General features: G+C 32.4%; 1 protein-coding gene across 2 annotated transcripts in view; it reads right to left on the reverse strand.

Moving 5' to 3' along the window:
• Window positions 1-21,683, reverse strand: part of LOC106464483 (zwei Ig domain protein zig-4-like) — a 34,647-nt gene that overhangs the window by 11,735 nt on the left and 1,229 nt on the right. Inside the window, exon 1 of one of the 2 annotated variants that reach the window (XM_022392201.1) lies at window positions 1,269-1,476. The exons of the other annotated variant lie outside the window; for it this stretch is intronic. The gene's annotated coding sequence lies outside the window, so the exon portion shown is untranslated. Of the gene's footprint in view, window positions 1-1,268; window positions 1,477-21,683 lie in introns of those variants that run through there. 2 annotated transcript variants of the gene reach the window in all.

Raw genomic sequence — 21,683 nt, forward strand, 5'->3', positions numbered from 1 at the left:
CTTCATCAAATAAAGTATGTTACTCACCCTTATAGAACACTTCATTAAATAAAGTATGTTACTCACCCTACGGAACACTTCATCAAACAAAATATGTTACTCACCCTTACAGAACACTTCATCAAATAAAGTATGTTACTCACCCGTATAGAACACTTCATCAAATAAAGTATGTTACTCACCCTTACGGAACGCTTCATCAAATAAAGTATGTTATTCACCCTTCCACAACACTTCATCAAATAAAGTATGTTACTCACCCTTATAGAATACTTCATTAAATAAAGTATGTTACTCACCCTTACAGAAGAAATTCTTAGCACTAGAAACTTTAACAACTCAAATCTTTTAGGCAAAAAACAGTATTTCAGAATCCCTAAATAATCATTCCTGCAGCTTTTAATTGTACATATTTTTATAGCCTTACCTAAGATCAAGTTCGATACACATTAGAGTTAAATTTATACATTAGAACTAATCATTTCTAAACTTTGAAATGTAGCAAATCAATTTATCTACATTAAAGTTCTTATACATTTTAAAATACGGTTATGAATACCTTTTCATGCTTATCTTTCAGTCATGTAAACAACTTCAAATTGCAAACAAAATTTTGGGCTTTCTTGTCACAAGATTTACTAAAAAATATTTTATAGCCAGCAACACGATAGTTAAAGAAAAATATACTTGTTAGGACTTTAAAGTATGGTATTGCCCTTGAAAACACACCCAATATCCCCTCATTTATGTGATGAGTTATAACTTCGCCAACAATACATAATACACACATATATATATATATATATATATTATGTACTGTTAACATGCAACGCTCTTAATTTATGAGTTGCAGCTATTTAACAATATATATAAAGAATCTAATATAAATATGTTTGGTTAGATTGCACAGATAGTTAAGATTTATATTTTGAGTTTAGGAATATGTGATTCAGTGCGATCTGCATTCTAAAAATGGACGATACTTTCTCTTTAAGCTTGTTTTTACACTATCTTTACTCTAAACTGATTTAGATAATCAGAAGAAATGACGTAGTTATAAAGTTGCCTTAAATACCGAATCTTAGTTAATTAAATTAACATTGATTAAATAAAAAATTCGAAATCGTGATTTGTCTACTTAAAAATAAAATACTAATCACTCACGCAAGTGATTCAGGAGACGAAAATACGCTAAAGACTTTCTAAGTTATGGAATTAAATTGCCTAAGGTTCTGAAATAATATATATTTTTTAACAAATGAACTCACGTTACGAGCGAGAAGAGAGAACTTCCTTGCTTCTAGATTTCCACGGTTAGTGATCCATGTGCATGTAATGAGTCTACTTTTATAAAGTGGCATTCACATGAATACTGATTTAATCAGTAGAGCAAAATTTCATGCATACATTAACATAAACTTTTGTTTCTAATGACTGAAAGTATGCTACACCTCCTCTTCTAATCCTCAAACCCTTGTCATCCTCGCCGGCGACCCCAGCAAGCAAATATTTCTTTATTATTACATCATACAGGGATGGAAGTTCAACGTAAGAGAGGGGGAGGGAACGACAAATGTACTGACCAATCGACTTTGCTTGAAGGTTGTATTCAATTTATTATATTTTTTAATCGTGAAAGAATAATTGCATCGTTCTATAGCGAAGTAGGGCTTGATATACATTCGAGGTTTTCTGTAATCGTTCTAAAACGTCGCATCATATTCCTTTCATAGAAGTGCATGCCCTAAGCGTTCACTTTTAAATAAGACTTCTAAGCTTCTGGGAAGTCTAATTAAAAGTTCGATCATTTGAACTGAAGAATAAATTCAGTGCAACCAAGGATTATGCCATGTGATAAGCACGTGCTCCGATGAGATGTCCGAATAAAGTCCTTATGTCATCTCACAAACATTTGTGCGAACACAATTTTAAACCTCAAAAAATAAAATAAAAACCTTGACGATATTGCACAAGTAATGCATTGCTGCATATGAATGAGTGAGTCTTCTTGTATTCTATCAGCTTTAATGGTGACTGACAGGCAAAGGACTAAGCTATATTTTTTCATATTCACATATAAGCATTATTCACACGAAGTACTGATCTATCAGTAGAGTCAAATTTTATGCATATATATATTATCACAAACTTTTGTTTGTAATGGTTAAAGGAATTGTGACCTCTCCTCTTCTCATCCTCGCCAGTGAACTCAATGAGGCTTCAATTTTTTCAAAATCACATCGCACATTTACGGAAGGACGACGTAAAAGCGAATGTACTTTTTTTTTCCTGCCAAATAATGACTTTAAGTAGGACATAATATTTACTCGAGGCTAAAATAATTACTGATGCAAGATGCATCTCTTCCCGTGTTCAGCATATAAGACAAAATATAGATGTATATAAATAGATGTGGTGATATATATGGCACAATTTAAATAACTGAAGTAATTTTTTCTGTGCATAATTAATGATATCCTTGCAAATCGTATATCGAAAGGTCGTGAACATGTATTAATCCATTTGTTTAGATCTAGGTTATATTCCACAGCAGATATCTCATGGCAACTTGTAGCAGTTTGATCCTGTAACTGTTTCCACTCCCTGGAGGCAGACAAACCTCTCTCGATATGTAACATGAACATTATATGTTGGTATCAGTTGAATATTCTTAACCTTGTGTATGTTATTTGTTGACGAAGGTAATCTACGACTTCTTTGTCTGACTCGAGAATGTAGCATTTCTTTAATCTTTCTGTCCATGTCCTGTGTAGAAGTACTTGGAAATCTCGCCTACTACAGCAACTTTTGAGAAGTATTAGGGAAAGTAAGAAGTCATTTAATTTTGAGTTAAGTATCCCACTATTATGAATAAAGATTTTATTTATTTGTTCACTTGTGTTTGTTTGTTTTCCGTTTTAAATATTCCATACATAACATTTTCTCAACCTATATTTTTGCAAAATCTTGTGGCTGCGTGTTAGATATCAGTGTACCTGAATACCACATATAAGTTTGCAACCACAACCAGTGGTACCAACAGGGAGTGCTGGGGGACAGTCGTCTGAGTAAAGCCTTATTATTGTTTTTTGTTTTGTTTTTATAAATGTAAAATGTCTGGTCTGTGGCTTATGTTTATAGGAAATACTAAATATATACAAAGTCGAAAGTTCCATATTTCTTTCGTTGTTGTCAGTATTCCTCATAACCTCCTGGCTCTTACGTAGTTGTTACAGTTGACGTACTAACTCTGAAACGTGCTACATCATTAACAGTTTCATGTATTCTGTAGAAATTAGGGTTCCACTTTGCCTCCTCCTCCCAAGATTTTGCTGAAATGGGGCCACTGACCAGAATTCTGTCATACCAGTTTATTTTAAATTTTTGTCATTCTCCAGTGTTGATGATATTTTGTAACACTGATTTTTAAACATCATTGTAATACTTGAAAAGCACATGTCACTTTTAGAATAGGATTAAGCTAGAAAACATTTAGTGTGGCAAGTGCGAACAGACAAATGAAAATAAAGGTTAGGTAGACAGATCATTTGATAAAGGTATAAATAATTATTCATGAAAAATTTATATTTGGTGCTTCAAAAACTATTAAGATTCAGCTGCCATTGTATGAAAGTGTTTCATTTAAATCCATCCAAGAATAAATGAGGTGCGGTAATAACTTCCTAAAAATTTAAACACTGGTATCGTTATGCACTCCATACTAAGAGCTTGTTCATATATGGTGGGAAGTTAAGAGTAAGAAGTCAGAAATGTCACGGAGGTCAAAATCTTTCAAGCAATTGGTGTCTATAAATAACGTTACTCTATTTATTTCACTGCCAAAAAAATCCTTGAGAAAATAAATGTTATGTTGTTAACATGAATATATCACACGTTAAAAACACTTTACTCATATAACACATACACATGATTAAAGGAACAGAGTACACATGCGAGAGCAATAAAAATTTATTCAGTTGTAGAATGAGGTGTATTATACATATATAAGCTTTCCGCGTCTCCTTCAATGTGTACTTGTGTTGAAACGGATATCCGCTAATTCATTTTGACGGCTCAGTGATTAATAGCTAAACACTTCCAATATAACTGTAAATGTTGGGTATGTGGGTGAACCTTGCTTATCACTTCCATCTTTTGGATCAGTCCACCTGATTACATCGGTAGTTTTGATGCATTTAAAGAAAATATGTATCTTTGATCTTAATTAAAAATGAATTACTGGGATTTTCCACCACCACTTTCTACAAGGTTTGGGTGCGTCTAATAATCAACGACAGAGTTAACTTTAGTTGTGACAAAATTCATGAGGAAGCGTCTGACATATACTAAAACGTTAGTAACACATAAGCAAAGTGTTGTATGTCTCTGACATTGGCCTATAGACCCTCAATACACACACACATGCACATTGAATTTGTATAGAAAACTTTTCACATTTCATTGCATAATTAATTCTACATAATTTTACCCGTTGATTCCAATAGAAGCATATTTTCAAACATATAGAATTCTCTATAAGCTAATTCAAACTATAGAAACTTTATCCGTTACTTAGCCTTGTAAAGCTAGTAACATTTCAGTTCGACATAAAGGAAAACCTATTTGCCAGGTTCAATCATATGCATATATTCGCGTAATATAAGCAGCGGAAAGTTACATATAAACAGACGGCACTGGATGTGTAAATTGTAATCCACGTTTCTGTTACCGTCAACCTTTTTCTCAGTGAACTACGAGCCAACCACTGTCTAACAAATGATTTAAACATTCTGATATACATCCACACGGGCTCTGTAGGCTCATATTATCTAACAGGTTGTGCAAAAAAATAAAATAAAAATTTTAACATTTAAAGTATTTTAGTCATTTTTTTGTATATGAAAGTTTTAGAAACAGTGAATGCTAGCTTTTCTTGAGTAACAAATTGTAGACGCACTTTCACTTAAGATTAATTACAATTTCTGCATGTTGAGGGTGGAGTTGCTAAGTTAAGATCTGAACAATAATTGGATGTTTTAAAAAACGTGTGTGTTTGTCTTAACTAAACTAATGAATGGCGCTTTACATTCATTGCTCAGCAATGAAAATGATTGTAAAAACTAAAGCAAGAGAATATCACAAAGTATTATTATATCAATAGCACTGCACTGGAGTTTATATTATATCAATAGTTTGTTTGTTTTGAATTTCGCGCAAAGCTACACGAGGGCTATCTGTGCTAGCCGTCCCTAATTTAGCAGTGTAAGACTAGAGGGAAGGCAGCTAGTCATCACCACCAACCGCTAACTCTTGGGCTACTCTTTTACCACCGAATAGTGGGATTGAGCGTCACATTATAATGCCCCCACGGCTGATAGGGCGAGCATGTTTGGTGGGACGGTGATTCGAACCCGCGACCCACAGATTGCGAGTCAAATTCCCTAACCACTTAGCCATGCCGGGCCCCAATATATCAATAGTACTGCGCTGGCGTTTTTATTATATAAATAGTACTGCACGGGAGTTTTTATTATATCAAAAGTACTGCCCTGGAATTTTTATTATATCAATAGAACTGCACTGGAATTTTTATTATACCAATAGAACAGCACTGGATTTTTTCTACTAAATCTCAGTACTAGAAACGACACAACGAAAATGATGATCTAATCTAGAAAAAGAAAGAAATGAGAGAAAACAAGCTTAGATAGGACAGGAGACTTTTCAAGGCAGATTATCCCTTAATCTGGCAAACATTTTTGTTATGTTAACTTAAATTTTAACAAGTTTGTATGTTCTAAAAATGTTATTGGTGTCTTTTATTGCATGACTTTACATCTTAGTTGTTTTTTTCTTTTCACTACGGTTCACATTAAAAAGAGTATCATTAAGTTGAACAAAGAACTCGGGTGGTGCTATTAGCTGTTATTCACGTTCCTCGTATTTATGATAAATGGAACACGAGAACTACCACTTATTCGTTTCGCGGAATCACAGCTTTCGCGGAAAGACATTTGCCCAGACCACACAACTCCAGAGTGCCAAGCTGGGCCGACTCCATGACTGCCACTTGTTTCTAAACACGTCTATACCAACTAAAACTGAGACGTATCCTCAAGGTTTTTATGTGTCTAAATAGTACGTTGTTCGCTGTTTTATAGACCAGTAGGCGTCATAACCACATTTCCTAACCCTCAAACTCCATATCATGAACAATCATCATTCCATCTTTTATGGGCTTGAATTGGTTCCTCTTTTTTCTTCTCTCTCTCTCTCTTGTGTATTTTAAGAATTTCAATAATTGTTCATATGCTTGGAACTGAAGATTAAATAAGAGTTATTATTATCTGCTAACTATACGCATATATATATATTATGATAATTATCATATTGATAATGTTTAATGTTTCTATTATTTTGCTATTTTTCATTAAGAATAACACTTTCGATTTTGGAAGTTATGGATGCTAAGCTAAATTTATTTCACCTGTTAGGCTAGCGAATGTGGGTTAAACATTTATTCTCAATACTCTTTCAATCCATTAAGATATCTTCAATGACTCATTTCCCATCTATTAGTTTTTGCTTGTCTCTCCTATATGTGATGTTTTTTTGTTGTTGTTGTTTCCTGCAAATTGAAATCTCAAGCTCATTGTAGGTCGAGCTTTGTGCAGTCCAAGAGGAGACATAAAGTTAAAGATGAACTCAACATAAAGCTTTTGTACAGATGTTCACGATTTGAAAGTTAAAACTCGCTGACCTTTTTGGTCACGGTGAATCTATTCGGAATGCATCAGATCTCTTTCTTAAAAGCTGGTTATGTCCTCCCTGATGTGAAGACAAGCTTGGTTGTTGTTGTTGTTGCACACGTACTCAGTGTTTCTTATAAACAAAGCAGGAAAACATTCAGAGAGAAGAAATGTAGAAACACAGATAGGTTAAAACCTATTTGTCGGCAATCAAAATGCGCATGTGTAGACTTAACTCAAACTCAGCAGCATGACCTCACAAGAAGCGTTGGGATGAAGAAAACATGGCTGAAAATGTTACCTTTTGTGGTGGGTACATTTTGATCATATTATGAAGTAGATAATATAATTGACTAATATGAGTTACAAATAAAATCTGAATTCTAAAAAAGTGATTCCGGGACAATCGAATCAGCAAGAAGAATGGGGACCATAAGAGCAAACAGAGATGCACAGAAATTTTATCTCAGTTTGAAAACTACAGGAATATTCTTATATGAGACGACATAAGGTATGGATAGTTAAGGTCAGTGAGTACGATAAGTTACACCCTTTGCGAAGACAAAGTTGTTTATTTGTGTGTATTAGTAAAAATTTTATTATTCAAATAACGCATAAAAGTGCAAGGATTCCGTAGTTATTGAAAACAAATTACATTTATTGATAGAAATTGAGCCTGACCAAAAATATAGTTGGAAAAATATCGCCTGTATCTGTGTAGGCCTAGGATACGAGTACAAGTTGCATTTAAACCGGTCATCACTTTTATTGTTTATCAATATTTTAAGCTATTTTCGCGGCTCCAACTGCTTCAATAGATAAAGATAAATAAAAAATATAAATAAATGATGAAATAAAACAAATTAGACCTCACTGGATGTATAAAATTGAACCTTATGATCAATAATATACAAAATCCAGTTTTCTTTCTTTCTTATTTTTCAATAAAACTACTGACTATTCATCCAGTTAAGTAGCTGAGTAAGAATGGATGAGTGGATAACTAGATGGATGTGTATGTATAATTCTGTTTCTCTGTGGATACTGACATATGAGGGGTTAATGTAGTTAGTGTGATTATAGAGTGTGTAAAGAGTGGTGTACAATAAGGAAAACAGTGCAACCTATTTTTGGCAGAAAATAAAGAAAAAAGATTAAAGGACGAAATAATTGAATTTATCTAAATTAAGCCTTAGAAACTGAAATTATTTTCGCCATTATTATCAGGGGCGGATCCAGGATTTACAAAATGGGGAATCTAAACGATTTCTGAGAGGGGGCTAGCCCCTATGTGAGAAGCTGAAGAATTTTTGAAATTTTAAATCTAGGTTCAATTTCCTGACATTCTCCATTGGTATTTTACTGGCTAATTCTATTGGAAAATTAGCAATAAGAAATCAGAATAACCAACACTTTCTGCTACCACTGAGAACATTTTCCCTTCATTTGTGGAACCGATTGTTAAAATCAGGATTTTGAAGTTATACAAGTAATCAAGTTATATAAAGCGCTGTTTATTTATAGGCTAGAAGCGTAGTGTTTGATAGTCATATCGATGAAAAGAGCTCCTTCAGTAGTGGGTTTTAAATCGATCATAATATTTTGAAAGAGAGGATCTTTTACGGCTATCTTCAACATTGTACACGTTACAGTCGATCAAGATTCCCTTCCATACAGTAATATGAACATAACTGATCCCATTAAACAATTAAATATAATATTGCCATTATTTGCATCTCTATCTTTTAATTTTATCTAATGTTTTACTGTTTCCTTCATTTTTTTTGTATCTCTTGGACCCTGCTCCTGAATCCCCTACTGGTTATTATACATATTATAATAAAATGAAATCAACAAAAATGTCTCTTGGCCGGGAGTAAATTCATCCATGAAGAAAATCTGTGCTCCGGAGTTTGATCCTCCTAGTTCCGATTTCGTCTAAGAACTGTAGAGTCATGAGCTATTCTAGTTTGACTAAAGCCTAAGACAAAGGAACTATGATCCACCTTAGTTCCGTTAGAGTATACGAAAAACGCAAATATGGTTTATCCGAGTTCTGGTTTGCGCCTACAACAGCAAGAGCTTGAGTCGTTCTAGCTTTAACTAAAGCCTATGGTATAGAAACTGTAATCTGTTCTAGCTCAGTTACAGCTGTACTGTAAACTAAAGTACAATCTATGTTAATTCCTGTTTGAACCTATAATAAAAGAAATTACGATCTGTACTAAATCAGAATAGAGTCTACAGCAGCAAGAAGTGTGATCTATACTAGTTCAGAATAGAGTCTATAGCAACAAGAAGTGTGATCTGTACTAGTTCAGAATAGAGTCTACAGCAGCAAGAAGTATGATCTATACTAGTTCAGAATAGAGTATACAGCAACAGGAATTACGATCTATACTAGTTCAGAATAGAGTATAGAGCAACAGGAATTACGATCTGTACTAGTTCAGAATAGAGTTTACAGCAGCAGGAAGTGTGGTCTATACTAGTTCAGAATAGAGTTCACAGCAACAAGAAGTGTGATCTGTGCTAGTTCAGAATAGAGACTACAGCAAAAAGAAGTATGATCTGTACTAGTTGTTATGTATTACAATTTCGAATGGTCTGAAATTGAGCTAAGTGATAATATAAATTTAATAGTTAAATAAATGCCGATGTAACTCCAATTTGTGATATTTGCCAACAAGATTGATATACACATATTTCTTTTTCTTTTAATACAAATATATTTGCCCCAATGGCACAGCGGTATGTCTGCGGACTTACAACGCTAGAATCCTGGTTTCGATACCCGTGGTTGGCAGAGCAGAGACAGCCCATTGTGTAGATTTATGCTTAATTACAAACAAACAAATATATTTTATTACACAAAGAATAATAAAATTCATAATAACGGTTATTACAAATAGTTATTACAAACAATGATTTATATACAAAAGTTTCACAAACTTACAAACAATATAAAGCCTTCTTTCTAGTCTGGAACTTCCTTGATATCTTATCGAGGGTTCATGATAAGCGAGTTAATTTCGAGTTGACGAAGGTACAATTCATTTAATAGGGAGATAGCTAGCTCTGTCGGCTTCATTGATCACACGCCGATTATTTTTTCCTACTGGTGACGTTAGGTAACGTTTTCGTAAAAGTACTAATATCCAATGTGAATCCAATTGAGTTGAATGATTTGTAATGTTCGAAATTTCAAACGTTCCTGGTCAATATATCTGAAGTATCCCGATTAATAAGCGTTAACCACAGTTATAGCTTACGAAGTTTATAGCACACCAAATACAGCAACCGAATAATAGATACTTTTTTGGCGCGTCGCGTTGGTTATATTTATAGCCGTGTGGAGAGTTTCTCGAATTTTCAGTTTTACGTAACAATACTGACGCTAACAACAGCGTTTACGTACACCCGTATATTGTTGATTCTTACACTCGAGAATCTTCTACAACTTTAGAGAATAGTCGTGAGTTTCGTAATACAGATTTAACAGTATAAGTTGTGCACATTTCTAAATATAAATTAATTTAAACAAACATCGATATTAAAATTAAAATATAATAGTAAATCCGTCACACGGTTCAGAATAGAGTGTACAGCAACAAGAAGAGTGATCTGTACTAGTTCAGAATAGAGTCTACAACAACAGGAAGTATGATTCTATCTAGATGGGCTATACGTGGCCTACTGGTTAGTATGCCGGCCAGTGAATCCGAGGGAACATAGTTCGTGTTCTTTTGCCGTTAAATCACACTTCACACTTTGGGTCAGTGGGTGTGTTGTACGAGTAATGGTGAAATACCACTATTCGACTAGAATAGCCCAAATGTTGGCTATGGGCATGGTTTTATTACCTACCAATTACCTTTCTTCTAATATATCAGTTCAAAATTAGGAACAACTATCGCAGATAACCGTGTGTAATTTTGCGCGAATATACGAAACAAACAAATAAATTGACCTAATATCAGTTAGATATTACACTGACAGAAACAGTGATCTGTTTCTTGTTTTAGTTTGTGTTAGAGTAGTATTTCAACTCATGATTTTCTAAGAACGCTTTGATGCGGGATTAATTTGGTTCATATCAGTGCAGTTAGTTTTTCCTTCTCCTGTAGTAGCGTTAGTTTTTTTCAACATTATCTATGGTTAAATACGTAAGGTCCGAACTAAACAATTAATATACTAATTAAAGTCCTATCTAATGTATATGTTTACACAAACAAACGAACTTAACTTTTTCCTTACTTATTAGTAGCATACATGTATTTTGTTTCATTAGTGTACTTTTAATTTTCATTGGCATTTTTTTCTTATACACCGCATTTAGCAAACAAAAATTATTGAATACTTTGCAATATTGTTGTTAATTGCGTTTTAAAACATGATGGTTTAGAAAAACCTCATATTAGGAAGTCATTTTATAATGACAAGGATATGGCAGGGGTAGTGTGGTTGACATGTTATTACATATTCTTAGAATTACTAATGTGTTTTTCTCGTGTTGAGGATGTGATTGCTTAATCCGATCAGCGAAAAAGACGACTAGCTTGCTGAATCGCCAGTTATTGTGAATGATAGTAAAGTTGCTACAAATAAAATGATAAATAACTGGTGTTAAAAATAAACAAATGTTAGTTTCTTATTGATCCTTAACCCATTTCTGATTTGTAAATGATTTAAATAAAATTGGTAATACTTGAAACTTACTTAACAATTAAATACTTAATGTTTTTCACACTAAAACAGTTATTGTTCATGAAATAGGCGACAAAAGCAGCGCCTCAACCTCATTTATTATCACATTTAGTTAATACACTTACAAATCAGTTTTTTATGGTAAGAATTAATAACACAGCATTATATATTTTATTCTAATTTTAACACCGATTATTTATTTATTTATATCTATTATTATCATTCATGTTTGTCGTATCCACACAGTCTGATGAGCTCTGGTTTTGAGCGAAAGGGCACGTTGGTAGATGTAGTGTGGTTGACATATTATTATATATTCTTCTTTGCTGTCACTCGTAACTTCTTAGAAGTACCTTTGAAAATAATTCTTTGAAACACGTAAACATACGTTCGACTAAGTGGTCCATTTCCTGCAAGGTGATATTAATATTGTCAGAAGAAAATTCTGGAAGCTATAGAATAAATTTTTCTTTCGATAGGTTTTCATCGTGTTTCGCACACACACACACACAAAGAAAATATCCTTTACAAATACCTTATCATGGCAGCGTAGGTCACGTAGTTAAGTAGGCATTGATGTTTCATACGACTGTCATAGGTTTGTTGCATCGAGTGTTCTCTAGGTACCTCCTTCTAGTAGATGCAGTCCCCTCTCTCTGCAGCCTACTAAACCCAAATTGCATTGCAGAACTTTTATCAAGTCTATTCATTGTAATTTGAGCAGTTGTTAATTTTCAAGTAATGTCAACGACCTAGAACTCAAACGAGGCGTATATAATCTTGATATATATATCAGTCCACCAGTTAGCTTAGAGTACAAATGTTGATTAATTGGCTGATACTGTAAATCATTAATTCCCCCAGAAGTTGGTGTTTTGCGGCTTTCTAATTATAAAACCCCATGGTGCTGCTGACCAACAGTTTTACGTTAGAGATAATTATGGGCGAACCTTGAGGTCTCTGCTCTGGTCGTTTAGCCCATATATCGCATACGGTGTCGTTCTAATTAATACCACCAAATACATGCCTTTCTTATAACATTATCAAATAATTATAATTTTCACACAAACTCTCATTATTTATCATAATAACTTAAATAAGAATCCGGAAAATTATAATTATAGCAAACCTAATAGTACAAATAAACATATTGAAATAATCAAAATAAAATATAATAATTTTCATAATAATAATGATAGAAAGCGACTGGCTTTGTTGTTCCCCAGGGGCCAGCGGTAAAATCCAGGGTTCGATTCCCTGCAGTGGACAGTGTGTAGATAAGTTATTAGATACCGTTATGCTAAAACAAACAAAAACATATTTTCTACAGCATTTTTTTTTCAAAATCTGGCATAACAGAATCTACTTTTGATACTGAAACTGTATTGATTCTAATATAAACGTAACTTAATATGAACTAAGTACTTTAATGTTATAAATCATCATACATACTGTACAGAGGTATAAGGATTTGAACGTAAAAACACGCACGTGATGTTAGAAAATTTGCGAAATGGAAGCATTGTCTCTTAACCTATGATACCTTAATACTTGTAATATCAAATATCGAATTAAACGTGTAATCAAAACGAAGATAACTATAACCAAGACGTATATCAATTGTCCAATTAGTTTCGGATTGAGCATAAATTTTAACAAAAGTCCTAATTTTCATCTGTCATAAAATGTTAAAAATTCCAAGAAAAGTTATAGTTTAGCTTTGGATTGAACATCAGAAATTGCAACAAAATTTCTCAACTTACACTTTTAATAAAACTGCCACTGTCATCACGAAGACCAGCTAGTACTTAATGTACTACCAAGTAATGTTAGTTTTGATTTCAACTTTTTCAGTCACCAGTAAATTTATTTAAGTTAGAATGAAATAATCTAAATAAATTTTGTTTTCTTAACAATTATTTCAATTAACATACAATAACATTATTGACCTTAAATGGCCCTAAGCAATTCAAAACTTCTAAAATTATTATTACTTTAGTGTGTTTTGCTTATATGATTAGAATTTGATATTAATATCATATGTAGGTAGATAAGGTCTGATATAATTTTTAAGTTAATGCTCTAAATCTTCTAATCCGAAAAAAATCAAGACTAATTCCATATGCATAGTATGAACACCAATAGTTAATTCATTTGTACCGGATGAAGCAAAGATATTAAGATACAGTAACGTCTAGAATAGGAATTATATAAAATATTAGTTCTTACACGTATGTCAATAGTGACTTAGTAACTTTATCCACCGCAAGTACAATTTACACCTTACTGGATTGAAGTTTTCTTTATTGTTGTTTTTTAACACCGTATAATGAAATCTGTCATGTATAGTAGTTTAATCACCCAAGAATTTCACGCTAACAAATCTATTCGCAAGTGCTGAAAGATTTTTGTATTTTTAAACTGACGTGACGAACTAATGTTTCTTCTGTAAAAAAAAAAAAGAAATATGTAACCGTCTCGTTCTTCTTTCGAGGCCTATTGGTTACAGCGCACTCTGATTGTGGGTGTTGTTGTCCGGTTATCTTCCGTCTAGTTAGTAGTTCAACATTGGGATAGCTATACGTAAATCCTATGAGGTTTCTGACTTTACCCTTTAGCCCATGTGCGCATAAGATTCCGTTTAGGTTTAAAATTTAGGATTCTACCTATCTTTTATGAATTTTCTTTTTGTGGAAATGTCTTCAAAGCGACTACAAAAATCTAAATATATTTACTTTTCTCCTTAAACCTGAACATAAAATTTACTTATATATTTTAACGATTTTTGATAGATTAATAGAAATTATTGATCATTTTCAAATTACTGTAAATTAAATAACTGAACACAAAAAATTATGTATAATAAATCCGATGACACCAGGTGGCGCAGCTATAACATATGGATTGTAAATATGAAAACTAACAAGTTATTGAAAGAGATATTTGTTAATAAAGTCACGTAACCTCTACATTAGTGCATCTTTTTAGACTTTAGCTATATCATGCACCTCTTGATGCTGGTTGTCGCGATTTAGTCTTTAACATTTGTTTAAGTGTTTTTAATAAGTTTAAGAACACAGGTTTGATCGGGAGCTTTTATCAATCTATGTAAGTATGTTAAAAAAATATGTTACAAAATAATAGGTAGACATTGGTGAAATTTGACAAAATGGTAAGTTATTAGTAAGATTTTTTCTGTAAATAACCAAGTGTGAAAATTATAAGCTCTGTAAAATGGTACATTTTTGGTGTTATTTCCATAAATAACAAAAAAAAAAACGTTTATTATGCTAAACTGCTCTGCATAACAGGGATGGAGATGGAAATTGATATATTTCTTCTAGAATCCGTGTTGTTGAAGGTTTTGATAGTATGAGGATGTTCCAAACACTTAATAACGTGATATTCTCTTCCTAATAAAGGTGAAAGTGAACTACTTTTATATATATATATGTTTGCCAATGTGTGCTTTTGACACAGAGCCCGTATTTTAAATTGAATGATGCTAGTTTAAATATTTTGAACAACCCTGTTGAACATGACCCTCAAGACCCTAGAGTATTCACTTCCCGAAGCACATTTTCATGTCATTCTCCTTTTTTGAAAGTCAGTTTTGATTAGTAGATAGCAATAGATACATGGGCTTCATGAAAAATTTAATCAATGTATACTCAAGTTTCCAAACATGTCTTGGAATTTACTTCTAAGATAAATTATTTTGACTGATATAAACACTTCTTAAGATAGTTTACCGTTTAAAAAATCTGAATTAAGTTACTCCAAGATAATAGGGAAAACAGATGTCCAATGCCAATGACAGAAACCAAACTGAGCTATTTATGTTTTACTGGTACAGAACGAGCTAAACACGTGAAACTGGGCTATAAAAACGAAACATAAAATGAAAGTTGTTTGTTTTATAGCATACGGCACTGTTGGTTCGGATCGACACACATTCCTACTCAAAGAAGTATAAATCCGACATATTATTTTAGATAAATGAAATCAAACTTTGTGCATTAGTAACCATAAGAGCGGAACCCTATATATGAGTTCAGTTTCTAAAATGGCCTATTTCAAACGATCTGTCAAAATACGAATAGTGAAAACATATGTTTATCTGTTGATAAACAGGAAAGGAAGATAAAGTACAACAAAATGCCTCAACATTAAGTTCGATACTTTGCTCTTTTATGAATCAAGAAGTTAGCAAAAAGTATGTTGTATGGATTCTCAGATTGAGTTGCATCTATATAGAAATACAAAATCATATAAAATGAATAAAATGTTTGGATCAAAATGCGAAGGTAGACTAGATAGTGAGAATGATTTAATAATGGTAGATTTAGATAATTATTCTATCGTGAACCACAACCCTACTTGGTTAAAATTAAAATATTAATTCTGGAGCGATGTGAGCTTAGCATCAAAAGTTTGTAAACTGCTTCATAATTGCAACCACTTGATGTAAAATTTCTAGGAACTGTATATCACCCACACATAATATTTTGTCTTTTAATGGCTTTTCTTGCTTATTGGTCGATTTATATCTTGTAATAAGTAACCATTTCTTCGAATTGTGACTGATTTTGCATCTTGATTAATATTACTCATTCTTTACCAAGTGTAATATAAATGAGTAGTTATATTTGGTTGCTCCTTACAACTTTATCTTAAACAATAGAAGCGAATACCTAATTATTGCCTTCCAATTTTGAACTTTTTTTAAATTAGTAATAACTGTTTGCTATCTTAACTGACTTGAGTGGTGCTCTGTAATGTAAATTCGAGACCCAATTTTGTATATGTCACCAGAAGGTACTAAAGTGTCAGAATTCATGAAAAAGGTACTTTAGCATATGCATATCTCTTTGAAGTCAACTCAAATATGTGAGACGGATCTTAGTTAGTAACTCCACAGCAGTAGAAGATAAAAAGTTAAGTAAGTTCTCGCTAGGAGCCCTGACGACAAAATATTATTTAAAATATTAAATTTGAAGGTAACTATTTTTCAACTCGTTCACTATACACTCGATCAACCTGGAAAAATCTATAAACTAAACTTCTAGAATACAAAAGGTGTCCAGTAATGATGTGATTCAAATTTAAAACTTCGTGGAACACGTAATGCTGTCAAACTCCCTATATCTTGGCCACTGCATCCTAATTAAAAAGTTATAAATCACAATTTACAGATATTAAATAATACGCCAGAAAGAATAATATTTTTAATTGATATGTTACGTATGTCTTTGACTCATGGAATACTATAAAAAGGACATCTTAATAAATGTAGTTTCTACTAATTCAAATAAATCTTTTAATTATTTCCCAAATTAATACTAACAAATATTAATTTGAAAGCAACTCCATGGTTTTATTCATTTATATAATACTAATTAATGATGTTTTTATTTTATTTCTAATCCGTTTTTGGCCCCCAATTTATAGCTTGAATGAAATTATTAGAACAAACAACTTTGGTTTTCCAGTTTGCTCTTTATCTACCAATTATAATTATATTTAATTTAGATTATTGACTCTATAACAATCTCCCCTTGGCAGTTGAAAGATGTTACTATATTATTATTTAATTACCAGTTACATCCTTAGTAGTATACTAACTCCATATGAACGTTCTCCAAACGTTTGAAAGAATAATTATGCTAATAGTTAATTCCCAGCCGCATCCAGAGCATGTTAATAACTATATACCTCCTCACACTGGCTTTGAAAGAACGAGTTTGTTACTAAATAGTTAAATATCTGACCAGTCAAAGAAGAAGTAATGACACCTTAGCAATTACCCTCTAGCTATTGGTAGAACAAGTATGGTACTCGTTAAGTACCAGTGATAACCAGAGTAGTGTAGAGATTTCATAACAATTTCCTGCTAAGGAACTTACGCCTAGATTTTGAAAAAGCAAGTGTATGACTTTTTTACTATCATCCATATCAAGCATGGTGTCCGAACTGTTCAAATTGTTTTGGAATTTGAAGTCCACCTGGCTTATTAGTTTTGAATAAATATTAAAATAAGAAAGATATTACTGAACTATTTTCCAAATTGTCAATTGTCTGATTTTCATAATCAGATTCCAGGCATCCCTTAACCAGCTTTAAATTATCTTTAAGCTCGCTCCTTGACCAAACAGTGTTCATGGGAACTATTCCCTATCTTTTACCTACTGTATCAAACCAAACACATTTACACCACTTTTTTTTTCAGATGATGATTAATGAATACGCACTGAAATTTCATCCTTGACTTGTTAAACCTAAATACACTTTAAAAATCTAAAAAGTGTTATATTCTTAGTTGCACCTCACCATTTCAAGCCAACCTTATTAAATTGGGAATCTTCTTTTGTCATTTTCACTGGATCAAATGTGAGAAATGTTTAAGTAAATAGAAATCGCCAAAATAGATAGCAAAAGGCATCTTACCATAAAAGAGATTTAGAAAGGTTTTATCTGCTCCAGAAACCCCATGTTTAAAGCTTACAGAGTTTAATGTATGTCAGTTTCAGAGCCACCATATCTAGTTCATGTATATACACTTACTCCATACATTTTACTGGATTTTCTAATTTTCTTAGTTTCATGATGTATAGTTACTGTATACATTCAGATTATAACAAAATTTGTCTTGAAGGAAATTAATTATATCTCTGCATTTTAATTTCTTATAAACATTGTTCAGAGCCTTATGAGTTACTTATGAAAAGTACTGTATGCTACTAATGAATATTCGCATTAATATTTCATTTTACTTGGAAAAAATGTATATGCATTATTAAATAAATTTTTGATTCACTATTTGTTAAAGCCGATATTCTAGTATTTTATATAACAGCATAAACATAAACGGGATTTCCAACAGGTGCCCCATTTCCTTAAAAGTTTGACGTTGAGAGTAACCTTTAAGTAACTCACAAATGCTGTTCATGAGCAAAATCCATCTTACATAGAACAAATGAAAGATATTATAAATTAAAACAAAGCGTTCACAGCAATAATAGTATTTAATAAAATAGTAAAATAAAATAATAAAATAGTATTTAAAAATAGATTGCGTTTCAAAGGGAGAAAAAATCATATAAATAGTGAATAAAAAATTAAATAATAGTGAATAACACTTTCTCAACATACAGGCTACTGTCAATTATTTAACGATTTCTATTCCTGTTTACAGGCCTCAAAAATAGTTTTGCTTTTATCTGATAAATCTTTTGTTTTGTTTTTTGTAGTTAAGCCTAAATCTACACAATGGACTATCTGCGCTGTGCCCACCACGGGTATCGAAATCTAGTTTTTAGGTATAAGTCCACAGACTTACAGCTGTGTCACTGGAGGTATTTAATAAATCTAACGTTATCAAACTATTATATTATCACTAAGTACGGTAGTATATAGTACTTAATGTAAAGATCGCGATGAAGCATAATGGCGTTCATAAAAATCGTCCGTTTAAAACAACCTTTAAAATATCTGAATATTAACAATGACTATTTAACAGTATTGGCTGAGCAAAACTAAAGCTTATTGTACATATAAAGCCACAAAAACGCTATATATATATTTGTTTATAGAGTGAATCAAAATTTCACTATTTCAACGAATTTTCATATAAATAAGTAATAAGTAACTTTTTCAGACAAGAGCACAGAAAAAATGTAGAATCTTATCGCTCTAATTCTTTCACCGAACTCTTCCGTCTGAGGTTCCAATGATTTCCTTCTTGTACCAAAACAGATGCTAGTATATATATATATATAACGGACGATGTGTTACATTTGAGAATAGGTTGGTAGAGATCCTGATGAGTAATAAAATCAAATCGGGTATACGCGCGTCCCACGCACAAAAATATAGTTAATAAAAAGGAAACAAACGAGTATAATAATAAAAAATTATAAAGACAAGTATGGATCGATATACACGTAACTTAGCTAGATATATCGATCCCTACTTTTCTTTATAAAAAGTTTAAAATATTTATTATACTTGTACATATTATAAAGCAACAAACTTTTTAAAAAATAATTATTAATTGTTCAATTTTCTGATAATGCTTTTATTCTTGTTAATATTTGATCAACGTTTCAAAGTAAAATACGGTAAATTGTTGTACTTCAGTTTTATTGCTTGTAACCTTCAAAATTTATACAAGTGCATTTCTACATACGTTTAAAGTAGTGCTAAAAAAGGACGTTCTACAGGGGAGGTAACGTTAAATGACGAGCTAAACTTTTAGCTGTTTTTCTTTGTATTTTGTTGTTATTGAGTTTGACTCTAAAATGGGCGACTACTACCTATTAGAGAAATGCTTGTAGAAATATATTGATGGCTATACAATCTACTTTTGCAGCTAAGATGTAGAGGTCGAAGTTTAGAAAGTCTTCTGCTTTTGGTCTACAGGTCAGTTTGTGCAAGCTACTGCAGGTCTTATATAGTATCCAGGTGGACTGAGATGCGCGTGATTTGATTGGTTGTTTGTTTCTGGTCCTGACTGGTGGAGCAACTGAGTGTGGATTCAACCAATGGCAACCATAAGCCGCTGATTTCTAGACCTGAATCTCTGTTTAATGAAGGTTTCATTATGTTGAAGTAAAAAAATTCCTTTATTTTTCTTCTTTTCCATAATTTGTTTAAGACGATGATTCCAACTGTTCATTTGACCTAGTATGTTCTGCAATGACTAAGTTCTGAGAATTGTCTTCCCTTTTCTCCAATGTAAGTTTCGTTACAGGAACATGAAATTTCATAGATTGCATTTCTGTGTTTCTTGTTTTAGTGGGTTTCTGTTTAATTTTAATCAGGATAGATATTATTGTTTTGTAAGGTTTCTAGTGAACGTCTGTGTTGAACTTTTTTGTCTATACGTTTGAGTTTTGCACGTAGGGGAAGTAAATAGTTGTAATATTGTTCTCCTTAGCTTTTCTTTTTGTTGTGGTTTTTTTAAGGAATTGGTGATGAAAGTAGAGGCATAGCCGTTCTGTTTAAATCACTTTATGATGTTTTTGCGTTCTGTTTTGGTGGATTTTTTCATCGCAGATTTTTCAGCTCTGTTGTTCAGGCATTGGATTATACCAAAGTTGGATGACAGGACTGGAAATAGAGAAACAAAACAGTCTACCTTTCCTTAACATACACATCAGCAGACAGAGAGAAAATATTTACTACGACTGTATACAGAAAACCTACCCACAACAACACTGTATACAGAAAATTTACCATACTGACAGATATCTACACTTCCACTGTATACAGAAAACCTACCAACACTGACAGATGCTTATACAGAGGACATCGCTGTTTGTAGCATATCAAGAAATCCGCTATTAGCAACAGAGCGAGTTCAAAAATCATTGAACATTTCCACCCAATAGTGTAATGATTGGCGTGTAATACTTAACCCAATAAAAACGCAAGGAACAGCTTTTTATAAAAGTTGAAATAAACATTCTAAAAAATGCAAAAAATTAAATTTAAAAGTAGGAAATGCAGAAATTATAATGTATAATAATATTCTTAGAGTCACATTTGATAGAAGCCTCACATGAGCAACACATATCAAAAAGTAATTGCTTAAAACTTATTGCAGGAAAACGCATAAAATGCAACTCAAAACGAACACTAAAAATATATAAAACATTCATTCGACCACTAACAGAATACGATTGCCAAATTATATACAGTATGTCAGATAAGACCATGAAGAAACTACAAACACAACATAACAGAGTTTTAAGATTATCCTTATGGCTTCCCAGCTTTACCCTAGTCAGTAACATTCCGCTATTCAATGACAGACTAATTACGCTAACCAGAAAACAGAAATGAATTAACCTCTTCTCTTCATAAAAACATTAGCGCACCTCATAAACTAATGTCAACGTACAATCTATACTAGATAGAAAATACAAAACTCGGGTAACTACAAAGACAGACTAACTACGCTAGCCAGAAAACAGAAATGAATTAACCTCTACTCTTCATAAAAATATTAGCGCACCTCATAAACTAATGTCAACGTACAACTAGATAGAAAATACAAAACACGGACAACTAAGATGAAATCATAGACAATAACAATTTGTCATGTTATGTTTTACAGTGGGACACAAATCAAGTAGATTTTCCACCGTCTGTCTCATGAGTGCCCGGCATGGCCAGGTGGATAAGGCGCTCGACTCACAATCTGAGGGTCGCGGGTTCGAATCC

Source organism: Limulus polyphemus, unplaced genomic scaffold, assembly GCF_000517525.1.
Source record: "Limulus polyphemus unplaced genomic scaffold, Limulus_polyphemus-2.1.2 Scaffold1664, whole genome shotgun sequence".
In the NCBI taxonomy this organism is placed as follows: Eukaryota; Metazoa; Arthropoda; class Merostomata; order Xiphosura; family Limulidae; genus Limulus; species Limulus polyphemus.